Source organism: Zonotrichia leucophrys, chromosome 1 (assembly GCF_028769735.1).
Source record: "Zonotrichia leucophrys gambelii isolate GWCS_2022_RI chromosome 1, RI_Zleu_2.0, whole genome shotgun sequence".
In the NCBI taxonomy this organism is placed as follows: Eukaryota; Metazoa; Chordata; class Aves; order Passeriformes; family Passerellidae; genus Zonotrichia; species Zonotrichia leucophrys.
In genome coordinates this window covers 37,044,605-37,058,732 of record NC_088169.1, presented here as the reverse complement: position 1 = coordinate 37,058,732, position 14,128 = coordinate 37,044,605, and the positions used below count along the sequence as shown (strand labels likewise).

At 36.0% G+C, this 14,128-nt stretch overlaps 1 long non-coding RNA gene across 1 annotated transcript; it reads left to right on the top strand.

Annotated features, from left to right (window-relative positions):
* Positions 1-569: 569 nt before the first annotated feature.
* LOC135449768 (uncharacterized) lies at positions 570-10,383 on the top strand. The gene is made up of 3 exons (XR_010440844.1): positions 570-702; positions 7,094-7,175; positions 9,778-10,383. It is a non-coding gene; the product is annotated as an uncharacterized LOC135449768 (long non-coding RNA).
* Positions 10,384-14,128: the final 3,745 nt, after the last annotated feature.

Below are 14,128 nucleotides of genomic sequence, written 5' to 3'. Positions count from 1 at the left end.
TCACTAAATTTATAGCTTTCTTATGAATAAGGTCTTTACTATTTGATATATTCATGTTACTTAAATTATCAGGGTCATGACCTAAAAATGTTGGGCTAAAAATAGTAAGGGTGATTAATTAATGATTAATCTATATTTTTTGCAAAAATTCTTTTTTTTTATCATTGATCAGTCTCATACAATGCAAAAGCATAGGTTTCAGCCTTCAGTTGCCACATTTTTTCATCTGGAATTAAGTTATTCTCATTCAAGCCTATATGTAAGTGTTTCATTCATACACCTAATGCTCTAAAATCTGTTGTAATTTTAAATATCTAAAAAAGCGTGAACCTGAATCACTTCTTTTAGGGAAAGCTAAGTCACACTGAATTTCTATTTCTTATGTTGGCTCCCTACAGTACTGCACACACTGACACTCAGAGGCCATTCACAGGTTTTTGAATTATTTAACTATTCCTGCATGTGCATGCAAATTAATTTTTTCTATTGTTTACAGCTGAGCTCTCCAGCTGTCTGTACTGAAGGAGATCTGCACAGATGCCTTCCATCATCTTATCAAAATCAACAGACTAAAACATAGCATATTGTCTTAAATACCAGCTTTCTACTAATAGATAGTGTAGTCTTCAAGGGGCAGACTAAAATTAAGTACCATTCTCTCAAAAGCTACAGGCATTTTCAGAGGAAAACAATTCCTTCTAGGTACAATTTTTAGTTATTTTTTTGTTGTTTTACATGTTCTTCCTGGCATTTTTCTGTATCTGCCAAAATACAGGTTGCAATACTTCATGCTTTAATGAAGCTATAGTTTGTATGTACTAAAACTAGTATAGGTTTCTGGGTTTTTTTAATCTGATACTTTATTTCCAAGGAGTTGTTTTTGTTAGGTATTGTTAGTATAGTTGTTATTGTTAGGTATTCACATGTTGCTATGATACTTTAATGCAGTTTCTCTTAGAGTTTAAGATAAATACTTATTTAATGTGGATAGATGATCTGAAGTGAGCTGCTTGAATATTGATGATGCTGAGAACTGCATAATATGCTTACCTTTGGATGAAGTTCTATGCTGTAAGGTTTGTACTTTTTTTCCTTAAATACAGTGGATGTTAAATTTGCAATTGAGGTTTTGGCTGTTGTGATATCTGACTTTTCTGAAGAACAGACATTCTGTGGGGATTTGAGAATCCCTGAGAGCCCAGTTCACTTCCATTTAGTTAAATGAACAAAATTCTATTAATTTCAAAGTTGCAGTATCAACCCCCAGATAAACAGCAACGTTGAAGCAAGTCTTGCAATGCTAATTCCTGGTACTTAAAAATCCTGCTTTTAGTTTTTATTTTGAAAGAACACTAAGCCAGTTTATTCAGTACTGACAGCATTCTGTCTTCAAAACTCCTTTAAAAACAGCTCACTTGCAAATTGAGCTGAAAGGACCAATGTTCCTCTTTTTTTCTTACCCCCAAACTTAACTGCAGGTGGTCAGTGGAGCCCATAACTAAAAGTGTTCACTGAAGGACTCATCCTCTTACTGATCAGCAGAATGATATGGATTCCCTCTGAGTAATTTTTATTAGAAGATAGTCCAAAAGTCCCATTTTCAAAGTAAGAAAAGTGGGATTTCCCCCTCCTAGCCATATCACAGTACATATCTTTACTATAAAGCAAACTAGAAGCTAACTAGCTAAATTAGAGATAGCCATAACATGCTACAGCTTGATTCTAGTTGACGAATGCCATTTAGGTTCAGCCTCAAAACTGTACCCAGTATTTCTAACCCAACTCAGAAGTCTGAGGCTCTTGTTTCTAGAATGCAATTTGTATTCTTTCTAATCCCCTTTTTTGGTCTCTCTTTCTACCCACTCCACTACTCCATGGCCATTTTATTCTTTCTTTATTATAGCAGTTAAACTTCTGCATTTTAAGGGGAAAACAGTGGCACAAAACTCATCATTCATACTTACTACCTTCTGAATTTTCTGCCTCATTCAGACTTGTAACTCAGCTGCCTCATTTGCAATCTTTTAACAAATATTTGTGAATGGCAGCAAACTAAAATCACAGGAATATTCTTAACTTTGATTTTTATTAACTACTGGTAATAAACTTAAAAACCAATTGCTAGACTAGATTTTAGTCCTCATGCCTCACATCTCCAGTTCTCATGTCTGATGCCATGCTTACTGTTAGGCTCTCCTGGATACTGCATTACCAGGTACTTTATTATAGTTTTGAATGGAGACTTAACTGGGAATCATCACCCTGATAGTTATTGCCCAAGGGGGGAAAAAAGGGATCTTTAAAAGTAGGAAATTAATTTTCATGCATGAGAAATTAAAAAAATTAAGATTTGTTTTTAGTCTGCACTGAGGTAAAACTTTGACAGCGTGAAATGCAAAGCCATTAAAGTCACACTGCTCTTATTCACTTAAAAATGACCCATAGCAAAGGGCATTTGGCTGGTGTGTGGGCAACAAGTCTTCCTTTCCATTAATCCAGAGTAGAGATCTGAACAAGGATCCTTTGTATCTCAGACAACATCTCTCATGGATTGGCTGTTGAAGGGACATCCCCCTATTCTTCCTGATGGAACTATTTCACTATGCAAAAATGCAGGTCAAGCAGAGTGATTGCTTGGAAAGTTACTGCAAGACCTAAACTGTGGGTTTGATTTGGTCACCACATCTATGAGGAAGTATCTATGACTTTCCAGGCAGGTACTCTTCCTGCCCTATTATACTGGGGTATGTTAGTGTTTATTATTTTAACCAAGGAATCTATTCTTCTCAAAACCCATAGGTTCTTATGAGAATGCTTATATCATTTGATTTTTTTTTCCTTCCCCCAGAGAAAGAAGAAATGCATATTTGGCTATGCAGTGTGCAATCATTTTTAAGAATAGGTGTTAATCTGATCAGTGTGTGCCATTAGAGAAACACTATCATAAGTACCAGGCCGTCATTTATATGAGTCATTATACATCTTGCATCAGAAATGTTAGTCTCAAGTGTCTGGCATATTGACACTCAAGTTCTGAAAGCTATTTTATAATGAACCACAGCACACAAATGTAGAGCAAATTCCACCATTCTTTTTTTGCCTGGAATGATTAAATAGTTTCTTTAATTTCAGCAGTAGAGACTGAAATTTACCTACAACTGATCCCTACTGATGACCCCATAAGCTGTGTGTAAATAGCCATGATTTGTTACACTTGGCCTCTGACTAAAGGTGAAGTTTTTGGAATGTCTAAAAAAAATCCCTTGAGCTATATTTTAATTTAGTTCACATGGAAGGGGAAAAGTATAGACATTAAAATAAATATATAATCAATAAATGAGGGAACCATCTCTTTAAAATCCAGATCCTCCACAAACTGATTGGAAATACAGTTTTAAAAAGAAGCTTTGAAGATTTCACTTGCTCATAACATTCAGTGAATGTCAGTGGCATAATTTATATTGCCAGAAAACACAAAGCACGTGTGTAAAACCATTTCTAAAGGTGTACATATTAATTATGTATTTTTAGCACTCCATTCTTCAGTGACAAGTAAAAATTGGTTATGAGAATTGCATAGACAGCATCAAGGAACATCTGTTACAGGTTCTCCATCACCACCTGATCTAGAGCAATATTTTACAGAAAAAATGAAATTTTTGCTCTTCCTAAAAATTAAAGAACTGCAGTTCCTTCTATTTTTATTCATCAAAATAATTTTAAAAATTATTAATGTAATATGTAAAAATCATTCACTGATAGCACTACTGATAGCTCAGCTGTGTAGAGTTGAGATCCTTCTTCCTCTTTCACAAACATTGAGTCTGAAAAAAACCTGAGAGGGTTAAATCAGATATCTTAATTTAAACACCCTACTTGCCCAGGTACACTTGAGTCACCCATAAAGCAATATTTCAACTTCCCTCTAAAGGAAATGGGGATATATTTAGTGATTTTGAAGGCATCAAAATCTTATCTGCTTATATCTACATGCATATATAAGAGATTTAATATATCCTAATACATCCTAATACCTGCTGACAACTGTATAAGTGAAGTACCTGAGGAAGAGACCCTCAGTAGTCATTTGGTTAGATATCTGCATTTAGCACCCTGGTCTGAGATATATTTACCTGGATCTTGAAATTTCCTTTTTCCCATGACAGCAGCTTGAAATAATGAGAAACTAGTCAGCTCCCTACTGATATTGCCATTGTTTACCACAAGCAAAGGTGTATACTATCCATGTGAGAGAGGGGGATATATATTGCCTTTGAAAACATTGGTTTCATTTTGGTTTATGTTTTGGTTTTGCCTTTTTCCCCTACAAAGACTCCAGACTAGTTTATGCACTCATCTTAAAACTACAAAATCAGTTTAAATAGTAAAAAAGGAAGATGAGAACTACTTATAAAACCGCGAAGACCTTAAATATGGGCTAGGTGACTCCTTGTCAAAAGAACTTTGTGGAGGCTGAAAATTTGCCTTCAAACAATCATTGTAAAAGTTCACATCAGAAGAATTAATGTTTTCTAACTACTAAATCTCTAACTCAAAAGTTCGCTGTGTAGCAAATGTTGAAAGCTGGGAGACTATTCAAAAAGAGATCATTGCCTGCTTGCTCTGTCTATGACTTGCCCCTAAGAATCCACTTTTTGAGAATGGATGCTACAACATCTTGTCATCTTTGAAAAGTATTAATTAGTATACAGTATTATAAAGTTTCCCTAAATATCAAACTACACTGTTTTACTGTTGTGGCTTTACTGAAGTAAATAATAACTTTGTGCACAGAACTTCTGTATCATTCTGATTGCAACTGCTGCATCTGTAATCCTCATGCGTCTCTAGAGCAGTTTTTTATGCTTTCCCATAGAAGCGGTAGTTTGGAAAAGCATACCATTATCCTCTTCTTAGACTTGAAAAAAAAATCCTGTCTCTCCTGCACTCATTTTTGAGGAACTGATCTTCATGGAACACTATAAATCCTGTCCATGGCTGCAAATGTATGCTGTACTTGAATTTTCTATCAAAAAAAAAAAAAAAACCCAAACAAATATAAACACTAAAAAACACACCACAAAAAAACCTGGTTTTAGGAAGACAGGATAAAAATTGAAAGGAAAATTAAATTTAGTGAGATAATTCAATGTGCATATATAAAAGACATATTCATTCTCTTTTGTATAACCTTCCTTGCTTTTCTAAAATTTACCTAAAAGTTTTAGTCTAAAAAAGGCAATTTCTATTTACAGGAGTAGCTGAAGGAATTTAAATAAGTTGGGCTTAAAATAAATATGTGAGATTTCATATATCTCACTGGAACACATGTTAAAATACATCCTTTAAAGAGTGAGAGATGAACTTGCTTTAAAATTAATCCAAAACGTAAGAATTTCTCCATTTTATAGGTGTAGATTTTAAATGTTAAAGGTCTGAGCCTGCACCACTTGTATGTTTAAAGCTCCTCATGACCTCTGAGTACAGTAAAAATGATTTACTCAATTTTTTCTTGGTTACTTCATGTTGCCAAAGGATTTTATAATTACTGACCCATTTACAGGGAGGCAAACAGAATCCTTATAATCTTCAGTTCAAACCATGTCCTTTCTATATGGTCCTGTCTCCTTTTCAATAGGAAACCTCTAAGTAACCAGAAGACTAGACCACTTGGAAGGTACTCTACATTTTGCACTGCTAATAAAATTACATCTTTGACATTTTCTAAATATATCACAGGTAATCACTGCATCAAAGAAATACATTCTTCTTGATGTGTTTCGAAAGCTTCATCAGATTCACAAAATCCCTGTTCTTTGTACATCTGGAAACAACTGCAACCAGAAGCCACGTTACCCAAACAGCCACCTTAAGGAACCAGGACATATTTAAGGTCATCTGTTTAAAAATACCCAGTTATTAATCCTAGCAATATTAGTTCTTTATTTCTATTCCTCACTCAATTCATGAGTGACTAATAGATTGAAATGAAGCAGAATTTAAAATTCAGCTGATGTTGTCTGTGTTTTTATATGTAAGACTCTCTCTAATGCTTATTATACAATTATATATGCTTAGTTCTGGGAAAAACACTGCAAAAATATTTGTGATTCCCAAAGTACAGCTACAGGGAATGTGTAGGAGTGCTAATCGTGTGACATGAAGGGAAAAATTACGTAAATTCATGAAGTTCTCTATTTTGCACTGCTTACACTTTGAAGTCAAGGCAGATACACAAACATGAACAAATCTAGCACTTACTCTGACACTGGCAGAGTCCCAGCCAACTCCCTCACATATAAGAGCAGTTCATGTATCAGTAATGGCTGAATCAACAAGTGACAGATTTCTTCTTACAGCTAAGAGAAGGGTGTTTTCACCTCAAAGAGTACATTTACATTCACCTCATGTTCCACCATATCTCCTAAAACCAAACTGTCTTGAACTTGGAATGAAGAAAAAACATCTTTATGGCCACCATGATCTGTTTAGGGTTCTAGAAGTCCTACTATTTGTTTTGCCTTGCTGAGGTTGAAAGCCTTTGCCTAACATCCAGAATAATATTTTCTGAAATGAAAGAGGAGAAAAGGAAACAAACAAAACAAAACAAAACCCAAAAAAAACCAAAAAAAACCCAAGCAAAAAAAGTGTGGGTGCAGTATCAGAAGACTGCTTTAAAAAGTATATGAATTACACTGCACATCACAGTTAAACATATTCTGCTCAGAGTATCATGCAGTATAGAGGCAGGCTAAACTATGTGTCACAGGACAGGAGGAATATATTGGTCATTCTTAGTTTTGAGGGGGGAAAACAATGAAATTAGTCAGCAGATTGATCTTTAATCCAGTAGAGTTTCAATCACAAAAGAGATTGATCATTATTTACTGTTGCTGAGGACACTGTGTATTCATGATGTACATGTGTTTAAGGACAAGGGATTCTTTTGTACTGATTCAAATTCAGAAATACAGATCAGTGGTTTGTTGTACTGGTTTCAGTGCCTGCATTTGATTGAAAAGCTGTGTAACAAGTATTGTATAAAATGCACCAAAAAGCCTTCACAGTGAATTCTGTCTTTTTTCTTTATCAGTGACAGCTCATCTTGGTTGTCTCTGTTAAGCAATGTCCAACAGAGTGATGAAAACCTACCTGCATAATACTGAGATGATATGGTACGGTAAGCATTCATGTTACCCAAAATCTACATATTCTGAAAGTTTTTATTTTGGACTTTTTTATATTACTAACATGCGTATCTGGGCCTGATCATCTTTCATTTTTCCTGCTGTAATGAACCCACTTGTTAAGGAAAATCACTCCAGATTTGACACAGGTGGAGGTAGTTAACAAGATGTTGACCTAATTGTACATTTGAGTCAAAGCAACACAAAGGCAGGAAAATGTTTTGCTAATCAAAACATTATCTATAGCTAAGGGTCATTATAGCTGAGGTGGCTAATATCCTGAATTGTTTGTATAATCCTATTATTTCCTTTGTAATACAGACCATTGTGTCTTCTGATTAGCCAATAGAGTTACAGTAAAAGGGAATGTTGTTTTACTTTGGTTTAAGAGTATAGACACTTTAGCTTCTGAGTGTGGCTCTATAAAAGCATGTAGCATTGAGGGTTTGTATAAGCACGTTTATTAAGAAAAAAGAGGAAAACATTACCAATTCATCTACGCCTAGCATGATGGACCACTGATTTACACCTAATTGTATAATATAAAATAACCACTGATCTTTCATCATGGCACCTATATTCTGCAAGAGAGAGGGTACTTTGAGAATATTAGGCTGTATTATCTAAATCTGCTAGCTTTCCTCCAGGGCTTTTTTTATGAAATTTTGATACTACTGTATACCTCAATATTTCAGTCATAAAGATTTCTTTAAGACAGGTATTTGTAGGTACAGAGAGCCTTACTGTGACAAGATCTCTAAATCATCAGCACTGAAAAGGGACTTTTAAAATGTTTCAAAGGCAGATTAAGTATTTCCTGTTGGTAATAAAATAAACAGGCAGTCATCAAGATTCCACTACCACAGCAGTTGTCAGCATTTTTGTTTATTTATTTAGGACTCCAAGATTAAATTAAGGAAAATCATATCCTACATGAATTAAGGAAACTCAGGGAACTCACATATCTAAAGAATAGATGAAATTGAGATTACACTTACAAAACCACAATGTAATCAATTAAAAGGCTTTGTAAAACTTCCGAAACAAGATTGAGACCAAATACCTATTGTAACCAAGATGAAAAAGTTTCCAGGGGAGAATTTTCTTTCTTTTTCTCTTCTGCAATTTACCCTTTCCATTTGATACTCCAATCCCAATTTAAACTCTACTGGTTGTCTCTCTCCCATACCCACCATAACCTTATTCACAAAGGTCGGACTCAGATCACCCTTACTGGTTGTCTCTCTCCCATACCCACCATAACCTTATTCACAAAGGTCGGACTCAGATCACCCTTAGCCAACAACCTTCAACTTTGTACCAAAAAAAAAAGTATCTCAAAGGGAAACTCTTCCATCAGTATACTCCTTCCTTTGGCAGACACTTTGCAGTCCTGCATGAAGGATCTGTTTTGGAGCCCTTCAAATGATGTTCCAGGATTTGTCTTTTTTTCAAATTCATCTCTAAATGACAAGCTTTTGGCCTTGTTTGAGCCTTAGGAAGGGACCCTCACAAATGACATGGAGAAAATAGTTTTCATGAGAGAAACCTCTCAGTAGTACTCAGTACTAGCCACTGAGAGGTTTCTGTCTTTTCCTTTGTAGTCCCTCCTCATCTGGATCTTCACTCTTTTTCAACCCTAAGCCTGAATGTCACTTTAGCCCTCGAACTGATCACTAGCCAGGGACTCAGCCATGGCCCAGTTAAAAACCCTTTGGGGAGAAACCTATCTTCAGGGTAACTGTCTGCTTCTTTGACACCCACCTCCCACTGAAGGTCTGATTTTTATCTCTAACCATATTCCCAGTTTTAGTCTTGGCCTTGGATTTAGTCTCAGCTAAGGCCTCCCTGCAAGGGCACACTATTCAGGAAAGAAGAGGTCTTTTTGTCACCTTGCCTTGTTTTAGCAACTTCTTGACAGCACAAATAAAACTGGAACACACCTTAGTCATTAACATATATTTTGATTCTGTCTTTGCCAAGGACCTACAGACATGGCCCAGACTACAATGTGGCCCAGAAAAACATCACACAGCTCACCCTTTCCTTTGGTTCTCCCTATTCAACTGCACACTTTGTCTCTCCCCCACATCTAGCCCAAACTAAACTCATATTGCAAGCTGGGGCCCAGTTAAAGACCTGCAGCCATGACCCAAACTAGCAGCCTAATCCATCCCTTTAAATGATCTTTGCAATTGTTTATGGGTTCAGACAAAACCCGGACAGCTTCTGCCTTGGCAGAAAAGGAACTTTTCCTCAGAAAGGTTTCCATTAGCTTGCCCAAGGAAACCTATTTTCAAACTGAGCTCAATTTAGAATGAAAAGCTATTTTCCACCATGAGGAAACTAAATCTCCCTCTGGAATGTACCCCTAGCCAAAGGTAGGGCAAATGGATTATTTTTGTAATGATCCAAGAATCAGTGAAACATACACATGGGTGACTGAACATCAGACACACGTCTGAAAAAGCTGCATTTAATTTTGCACTAAAAAAGTCTCTTTCCTCAAATGTATTGCAGAATGTGCTTGCTCCCATTTTTCAGTGAGAAAAGTAAGAAAATAATTTTTTTCTTTTTTTTTTATTGTTAGGAAGGATCCAGAGGACCCTCCTGCCTAGACTCTCCAGGGTTCCTCCCTGCCCTGATCCCAAGGCTCCAATTCAAACTAGTGCCATTACCACTACTTCAGCAACGCCCTAGTGCCATTCAGCAATGCCAGCCTCCAGACTCCACATCTGTCTCTTCCTGAAGGGTCCTTGCTGCATGGACCCTGCCCTGGCTCATTGCCCTCTAAAAATGTCAGGGCTGTTGATGGTCTTGCTGCTGGCCCTTAGCTCTGTCCCCTGCGCTCAGACCCGGCAGGATGGTGGCTGTCTGGGTGGGCATCACCAGCCCTAGTGCCCTCCCAGCACCCAGCTTCCCAGACCAAAGTGGCCGCTGGCTCTCACTGCCTCCTGAGGATTAATTTTTTTATTGATATATTTCCTTTGCATGTAATCCTTACAGTCCTTCACGAGCACTTTGTGTAACATTGGACATCCTTATTTAACAGGAATTTTAGACAGACCGTGAAGTAAGAATCAAATTTTCTTTATGTAAGTTGTGAATTCCTGTCATTATATAACTTTAAATAGTAAATCAGTCTATGTAGTGAAATGCAAGATAACCAAACCAATAAAATAAATTATGAAATTGATTAGTCCTTGTTCAATGGGTTGCTAGCGGCTGCCTCACAGCTGAGCTCCGCACAGTAAATATGAGAATTATCCGAATATTTAGCTGTTTGTATAGATCAAAAGAAAACATGGTATAGCTTAATTTACAAGAAAAGGTGATGAAAGAAAAGATCAGAAACATCCAAGTGCAAGAAAATTGAGCAGTTTAACCAATTCTGTGGCTCTGCCACAGAAACATAGTGAACCTTCTGCCAAAAGAGGCAGACATACCTTCTTGTAATGATAATTAAGGCTACAAAATAATCATAATAACCGTTAATTAATAAAAAAAAAAAAAAAACAACTAAACTGACAAACTAAAGTCTTTATTCATTTAGAAATCTTGAATCCTATAAAATCTTCTAAAAAACAACAGCAAGGTAATTTCACACAACTATTTAACATGGAAGTGTATGCAAAATTGCATCACATCTACAATCTTACCCTGGAATTTAGTATCATTTGTCCAAATAACTGCATATTCTCATCTGCTTTTATCTTGGAAGGGACAGAAGATTTCTGCTTTTAACAGTGAATTAGTTTGCTTGAAATTGCATATACACACTATTGTATGTATGCACTCTGGCAGCAGCTTTTCCAACCACTCAGTCATTGATTTAAGAGAAGATTTGGGAAGTTAAGAGTGCTACAACCCCTGATCTTATACTGCATATTTTGTGATGCAGCTGTGGTTGATAGCACTTTTTTCAGTTAAGAGCTGTGCTTGGCTTAGGGGTTGATTTCAGAGACAGGAACAGAGTCCATAAGTAGATGACAGACTCAAAATTGTGCAGAAAATCCATTATAAGAAGTGAAAATCAATCTCTAGAGTGTTGTAGAACTAGCAGATTATTTTCCTATTCTGATAGATATTCAAGTTTGTACACCTTCATCCTCATTAGAAAGGATGGGAAAATAATTAATAATTTTTCCTAAGTATTAAAAGGTAAACTTATAGTGTTGATATCTCCAAAACTTCTTCCCATTTAACGCCACTAACTATGTAATATATCCAAATAAATCAGAGAAAGTCTTCAGTATGTTTTAGTGTCTGAAAACAAATTCTGTTTTAAACAGAAAATAAATACAGTGAAGAGAGAGATCATTTCCAAGTCAGTTCAGGCACTTCTGTGCCTGGAGCTCTGACACTTTGGAGATAAACAGGGAACAAGTAGTTCTGAGGAAGGACATTTAAATAAAATTATTTACTGCCCACAATAATAGATGTGATTTTACAAATGTGTTTTCTTTTCACTTCCTGAAAAACCTTTTCAGAAACCAGCTTCCAAAACAGCAACACAGGAAAAAGCACCAGCAATTTTTCATCTTGATGGAGTCTGCATTTTCATATGATCATTTTCTGATGATGTGATTTTTACACACGCTGACTACCCAGCAATTACAGTCACAGGACAGCATTAGCTGTATCATCCAGCCCTTTCTTCAATTCCCTGTGTTGTTCCTCTGACAGATAAAAGGGTGGCCTTACAGGCTCGGTGAGGGCACTCAAATGCTGTCAGCCAGAAGCAGGCCCTGCACACAACTTCCTGTGTCTATAGTTTACAAAAGTTTAAGCGTTGTCGATCCTGTGGATTAAAAATAAAGGGTGAGCTCAATTTTCCAAACCCACTCTCAAAAAAAACACTTATCACTTAATTTCCACAGTAGAAAAAAAATCAGCAAAACCAACATTTTCTTCATTTCTTCAGGGTTTTTTTTTAAAAACATTAACTCTTTAGCTCACTTTAACTGTCAAAAGTTTAGGTGGGTATAGTTTCCAAAATTTAGTGCAGAAACTAAGGTTCAGCTGGCAGTTGATTCTGCAAAAGCTGTTTTACCTTCTTTGAAATTCTCTAATGTTTTTTCCCTCTTGTACCTTTCCCATAATTCTAAAATGAGACTTAGCCCACCCTGCTAGAGCAGGTGGTAGGACTAACCTTATTAGATTCCTCACAACTGCAAGTGATATATTACATGGAAACCTCTAGCCCACTTTACAGCAAGGGGAGAAAAACTCCAATACATTTCTCCCTGACAAATTTTAAAATTATGTTTTACATTATTTGTGAGCTTTTGAATGTTGCAAATGATGCCTTACACAAATGTGACCAGTCAATGTGAGAGGATAGTGTTACTTGAGGGAACATTTTAGATAACTTTTTCAAGTACATTTGGATTTTGCATTTTTTTGAATTCTCCTAGTTTTGTAGACTTCAGCAACATCTCCTGTAACACCTCCTACTGTGGCATAGCGTAAAGAAATTTTAATAACAACTTTGAGGATGCAAAGCAGAGAACTAAGGATTGCTACCTTCAAGTACTGCTAGCACATTCCTCTATGTTCAATGAGTAAAAAATACAAGTTTATTCACTTTGCAGTCCTGAAAATCCTGAATTAAGAAATTTTGAATGTGTCTCAAGCTCCCCAAGAATCAAAAATTGTCTTTGCTAATTGGTGAGGAGGATTATGCACGCTAGGTTAAGTTGATGCTGGCCAACAGTCTCCTTTTTATATTTGCTCTGTAGATCTCCCATAGTTCATGACATTAATTGAAAACTGGGAGAAATATTCAAGCCGCTCTTTATGTTTTCCTGTGGTGCATCCATATTTGCATGCACGTGGTAGGTGGTGGGTTATCACACTGAGACACTTGGAAAGCCTGCTGTCAATCTTCATCTATTGACATTTCTGTGTGTTAAGGTCTTATTAAAAAAAAAATTAGTGATTTCCAAACAGTGACAGCAAATTAGGCATTTAAACAATTATCACATTCTACCCCAAGAACCATCACCTATCCACAAAGTTTGAGATTTCTTTGTTCTAGAAATACCAAAGCCCACAATCTACACAGCTTGATATTTATTTTGGCAACTTGCAGAACACATCAGTGTAACCACCCTTTCTTTGGCTGACGAGCAGAATGTCATTATACCAGTGTCTTTTGATGCTTTAACCATCTTCAAACACTCTCAGTTACAGTATGTAGACCTCTTAGCAGGAATTAATCCACTTTGCTTTGTAAATAGCCTTGCTACTTCCTCCACTGTAAATTTATCCTGGCTCCTTTAATCAATAGTGTAATTCTACAATACAGAGTCATACGTTCCTTAATGCGAGAGCCATTAAGATTTGTTCTTTTTGAAGAACAAGAAGCATAAGAAAAGGTATAACATGCTTACAGCTCTACGTTTACATATGAAAAGCAAAGGCAGCTGGCCAAATACACTTACAAAATGTTTAATTTTAAGAACTCCAGTCCAAAAAGTAATGATGGTATGAGATGTGAAGAAACAAAGTCAGATTCTAAAAGCATGTGCCTCACAATAACTGAAATTAAATCTAAAGTGCAACCCAGAAATGGTCATTGGAATACTGGAAATATGAGGTATGATGAGAAATACTGAAATTTATTTGCAGTACTAAAATAGTGTGCAGGAAATTGGAAGCCTTTCTTCTACTGTATTTTAAGTCAATGTACTTTAGTTAGAGAATGATTTATGCTGAAATCATTAATTACTCCATAGATTAAATATTTATTAACTTAACCCTTCTATTGTGTAAGTTAGTTGAGCTACACATTTATTTTCTTCTCAACAGTAATTTTATAGGCAAGGCCAAAATGAGAGAGTTGTTTGTTCCATAGTCTGCTGAAAATATATCTTTGTTTAAATTTATAACAAGCTTTAATATCAAAGCGTACTCACACAAGAAAAAAAAAAAAACTT